This window comes from Mus caroli, unplaced genomic scaffold, assembly GCF_978045245.1.
Source record: "Mus caroli unplaced genomic scaffold, Mus_caroli_1 scaffold_1, whole genome shotgun sequence".
Taxonomy (NCBI): Eukaryota; Metazoa; Chordata; class Mammalia; order Rodentia; family Muridae; genus Mus; species Mus caroli.
In genome coordinates, this window is record NW_028227256.1 from 169,693,984 (window position 1) to 169,699,994 (window position 6,011).

A 6,011-nucleotide genomic window follows, 5' to 3' on the forward strand; every position below is an offset into this window, starting at 1 on the left:
TTGAATTCTGACATAGCTAAGCCTTCGCCAGTGTTCCAATGTCCCCAAAAATTCTTAAAGCCAACAAACTGGGAATTCAGTAGGAATTCAGTAAGAAAGTTACCTATTCAGTACCTAATGAAGCATTACAAAGGATGGAGCCGCAGCTCAGGGTTGGTCTGCAGAGTGTTTACTTGGGACGACAGCCAATCTCATCAAAACAAAGGAATACACATTGGCCTAGCTAATAGGTGGGTTTACCATGAAAGAGCTAGGGAATCCCACTGAGATAGAAATCTTCAGTACAGCCAGGTATAGCAGGCTACATTGCATATTAGAAGCAAGTTGGTGAATTCTTCTGACAAATGGAGATTCTCCACAGATACTTAAAAGTTACACTCATACAAGAATTTATCAGGGCCCAGGAAATAGGGGGGTTGTGGTATTGCATTATTCATGAGAAGGTCTGCTAGAGCAGAACCCCTGGTGGTGGGCTTAACAATAGACTAGCTTTACACCTAGCTCCCTTCTTTGTGGCAAAGGCCTGGTCCCCACCTTCTTTTGATGTATACATTGCTTTTGTATTGTGTCACTGTAATTCAGTGGATGTATCTTGCCTGGTTTCTTGTTATTCTTCTGTACAAAAAGTTCGATGCTCAACTTGACAAATTACATTCAGATTCTACACAATCTCCTGTGTGCATCTGTCTGTCATTTTCGCCGACTCTTTGCTCATCTGCACCCAGAGACCTGTCCTACACAGACAAGGGATCCAAGAGGGTCTGCGGCACCAGGTCATATCAAACAAGTTAGGACTCAGCACATCTCTGTGAGTTTGAGGCCAGTCTTGTCTACAGAGAGAGTTCCAGGGCAGCCAGGGTTACACACAGAGAAACGCTCGCTTGAAAGATCAAACCAAGCCAAACCAACAACAAAACAAAAACAAAAAACGAGAGTCAGTTATCACACCCTAGTTGACCTTTGAGAGCTGTTTTCAGCGAGACCTGATCTTCCACACTTCCCTGTTGGGTAAAGGTAGACTCAGAGTATAACTACCCTGGAAGGAACAAGGACCTTTTAGTAAGAAACATTTCCATCCTTTCCTTATGCTATTGGACAATTGAAACAATGGAACCCAGTTAAATTTCCCTAGCAATTCTATTGGGGGAGGGGAATATGAAATCCTGGTGTCAGCCAAAGAAGGACCCTTCTTCACAGGAAGAGTTTTTTACACTGAGCTGACATCTAATTGAACTGCTTTGCAAGATGGTGAAGCTAAGACGATGCTGGGCCAGTGGTGGGCAGGGACACACTTTGTCCTGGACTGTGCAACTGCTTAGTACTTCTTGCCCTTTATTTAAACATAAACCTTATAATAGTCTTCCCAAAGACAGACTTTGAGAATCATTGGACACCTTTAATATTTCTTCTCAGTGAGGCCACTGTGGTGGTTTGAATAAAAATGCCCCCCATAGACTCATAGGGAGTGGCACTATTAGGGGATGTGGTCTTGTTGGACTAGGTGTGTCACTGGTGTGGGCTTTGAGGTTTCAGTTGGCAAGCCAGGCCCAGTGGTTTAATCTTATTGCCTGCTGCCTGTAGACTGGATGTAGAACTCTCAGTTCCAACTCTAGCACCATGTTGCCTGTGCAAAGCCATTCTTCTCTCTATGATGACAATGGACTAAACCTCTGAACTATTAACCAGCCCCAGTTAAATATTTTTCCTTATTTGAGTTGCTGTGGTCATAATGAATCATCACAGCAAAAAAAAAAAAAAAAAAACAAAAACAAAAACAAACAAACAAAAAAAACAAAAAAAACCCTCTAAGACAGTCACATTGAAGATCTTTCCTCTATTTGGTTTTCATTATTGTTTATATTATTAATTGAAGTATTGAGGATGGGCAGCTACCTAATTGTTTGGGAGTCAGAGGACAGATTTCCCCCCTAAATGCTCCAGCAACAAAAGCAAGGATATAATGTCCTTAAGTTGGCACACCTTATTAGTACAAAATTACAAATATAAAAATGTGAAATTCCTACTAGAATTATTCCCTCCTCAAAGTAAGATAGTAAAGAATATAGAATTCCTACTCTGCATCCCACCCAGAGAGTCGATTCCCACTACTCTCTGAAGAATCACTAAGAAAATACAAGTTAGATATAAGAAAGAAATGCAGTAGAGAAGAAATGCTTGAAGTGCTGTGTGTCCACACCAGCAAGTATTGAGCTTCTGTTCAACATCTTTTGTTCTTCTTTTTTTTGAAGAAAGCCTAATATCCAGGGACAATGTTTACAGCAAGTGTCAAAAAGTCATATACAAAGTATATGACACATCACACACATACAATCTATCTCTATCTCTATATCAATATCATCTATATTAATATCTAATGGAATTCCAGTTATCTAGCTGAATGTACATAAGCATTGAAGATATTAGGAGGAAATATTGAGTACTGGAAAGTTAATAGTACTATTTTCCCCGCTGGGTAAGGAGATTATGCATGATTTACTTTTAAATTCATCCTTTTCATCTTTGGGGGATAATTTTTCTATAATAGTTATTGTCATAGTTAGGGTTTCTATTGCTGTGAAGATACACCATGACAACTATAACTCTTATAAAGGAAACATTTAATCAGGACTGGATTACAGTTTCAGAGGTTCAGTCCATTATTGTCATGGGATGAAGCAAGGCAGCACACAAGCAGGCATGGTGCTGGCAAAGAAGCTGAGAGTTCTTGATCCACAGGCAGTAGAAGGAGACTGTGTACACACTGGGCAAAGTTTGAAAGGATGAGACCTCAAAGCCTGCTTCCACAGTGACACACTTCCTCCAACAAGGCCACACCTATTCCAATAAGGCCACTCCTTCTAATAGTACCAAGCCTTATAGGCCAAGAATTCTCACACCCGAGTCTGTGTGGGTCATTTGTATTCAAGCCACCACAGCCACATAATCATTTTAATTAAAAATCTTTTTACAATGCCAGGATGGAGCTTGTATTGCTTCCTTGAGAGCTGAGCTTTCTATTAAGTGATGTGAACGAGAGTTCAAGGAAGCCAGAAGAAAGAGATGCAGGGAAGGTGAATCTGAATCTCTAGAGGGGGCAAACCTCGAGGGTATCTAGTTGAGGAGTAGAGAAGAAGACAAAGGCACTCCAGGCAGAGAGCAAAGCAAGGAGACAAGACAGAAAAAAATGATTGTAGCCCAGGCAGGACTCAGTTAGAACTCTGTCCAGACTTCTAGTCTTGGATTCCTTGTGGACGGTAGAATATGTACACATGATGGACCTGGATGTGTTGATGGAACGAGTGGGCCAAATGACAACAAATGCCAAGTAACCTATTAGTTCATTAGCCTCCTACTTCATTGTCTACCTCCATTGGGATCTCTTGCAAACCATACATAGGTGAAAGGGGACGATTTCAAGCCTTTATCAGCTATGCTCTTCCATTCTGCCTTAGATTCTTAAGCTAGCCAAAAACCGACAGATCTTCTCAGGGAACTTGAGAATCAACTCTAGAGTGTGAGACACATTGGATCAGAGACCATCTCTGCCTTTGCCTTTCTGTCTCAAGTGCTGGCATGAAAGGGGTGCACCACCACCAAGCCCATGTTGAGAACTGTATTTTTTTTTAGGTTTATTTATTTTTATGTGTATGATTGTTTTGTATGCATGTATATATGTATGTCATGTGCATTCCTACTCTCCGTGGAGGTAAGAAGAGGATGGCAGATCCCCTGGAACTACAGTTACACATGGTTCTGAGCCACCATATAGATACTGGGAATCAAACCTGGGTGATCTCCAAGAACAAGTGTTGTTAACTACCAAGACATGTCTACAGCCTGAGCACTGTGTTGTATGTTTGGAAGTGCTGCAGCTGGTTCTCCACACCTGCTCTTTGCATATTTTTGCAACCCTGCCCTCTTTCTCCTGCTTCTAGGAAGACTCTGCTAAGATGGGTGGGGAGATGGTTTTTGAGATACTATGGGGCGGGACCAAGCCTATTTCCGTATTCTGCTGGTCCTCTCATTTTGCCCTACCTCCTCTTCTCAGTTCCTTTTTAATGTGTAATCTAAAACTGTCTCTGCCTAAATCCACCATAAAACCTTGCTCATTTGCTCCTGCCGTATCTTCTCTTCTAGTTCAAAGCTTGCTGTCTGCCATGCTGGGCAGAGAAAACAGCAGGCACAATGCAGAAAGGCATAAGAAAAGGGCCGGAGGCTGGCCAGACCTGATTTCTAGAAGATTCTGGTGAGACTCAAAACCTTAACATCTTTCTGAATGTGGAGAATAAATGGGAAGTTCACCATAACTGACACTTGACTTAGGCAAACCTGACTCTGAGTTTCCATAAGGTACAAGAATTGATACCTGCTGTAGCCATCTCATAGACCTCTCATGTGATCAGGAGCATAAGACATGATTCCCAAAGTCAGGTAGTGAGTTGACTTGGTGTCTCCTTCTGTAGAAGCAGGCTGCATGCTGAACAGGGCAGAGGGCCAGATGAATGGGCAGATGGGCCTTGCTGGCGGTGGCTGCAGATAGTCAACTCCCCTCTGCGACACTGGTGGTCTCTGCCCAGTCACAGCCTCTCCTTACTCCCCATAGGTGACAGCAGATTCGGCCTCAGTGCTCAAAGTGCACTGCTGAAAAATCCATTCTTTTTTTTGTTTTGTTTTGTTTTGTTTTGTTTTTGTTTTTGTTTTACTTTTATTAGGTATTTTCCTCATTTACATTTCCAATGCTATCCCAAAAGTCCCCCAGACCCTCCCCCCCACTCCCCTACCCACCCATTCCCACTTTTTGGCCCTGGCATTCCCCTGTCCTGGGGCATATAAAGTTTGCGTGTCCAATGGGCCTCTCTTTCCAGTGATGACCTACTAGGCCATCTTTTGATACATATGCAGCTAGAGTCAAGAGCTCCGGGGTACTGGTTAGTTCATAATGTTGTTGCACCTACAGGGTTGCAGATCTCTTTAGCTCCTTGGATACTTTCTCTAGCTCCTCCATTGGGGGCCCCGTGATCCATCCAATAGCTGACTGTGAGCATTCACTTCTGTGTTTGCTAGGCCCCGGCCTAGTCTCACAAGAGACAGCTATATCAGGGTCTTTTCAGCCAACACTTGCTAGTGTATACAATGGTGTCATCATTTGGAGGCTAATTATGGGATGGATCCCTGGATATGGCAGTCTCTAGATGGTCCATCCTTTTGTCTCAGCTCCAAACTTTGTCTCTGTAACTCCTTCCATGGGTGATTGTTTCCAATTCTAAGAAGGGGCAAAGTGTCCACACTTTGATCTTTGTTCTTCTTCAGTTTCATGTGTTTTGCAAATTGTATCTTATGTCTCACTATATTAAGTTTCTGGGCTAATATCCACTTATCAGTGAGTACATATCATTTGAGTTCTTTTGTGATTGTGTTACCTCACTCAGGATGATGCCCTCCAGGTCCATCCATTTGCCTAGGAATTTCATAAATTCATTCTTTTTTAATAGCTGAGTAGTACTCCATTGTGTAAATGTACCACATTTTTTGTATCCATTCCTCTGTTGAGGGGCATCTGGGTTCTTTCCAGCTTCTGGCTATTATAAATAAGACTGCTATGAACATAGTGGAGCATGTGTCCTTCTTACCGGTTGGGACATCTTCTAGATATATGCCCAGGAGAGGTATTGCTGGATCCTCCGGTAGTACTATGTCCAATTTTCTGAGGAACCGCCAGACTGATTTCCAGAGTGGTTGTACAAGTTTGCAATCCCACCAACAATGGAGGACTGTTCCTCTTTTTGGTTCCGAAAATCCATTCTTTTAAACCAAGCTATTTTTCTTGTTGGTCTCTAGTGGGTAGGAGAATTTGAAGTTTCATTCCATGTGGTGTGATGGTAGTGGTCTGCTTTCCTGTTGTGTATGGTAATTCGTGAGAAAGAGAGAAAACCGAAAAACCTCACAGAACTTCCTGATTTGGGTCTTGCTTCCGGTTTGAAGGGAAGGGGCCCTGCCTTCTCTTACAGTTG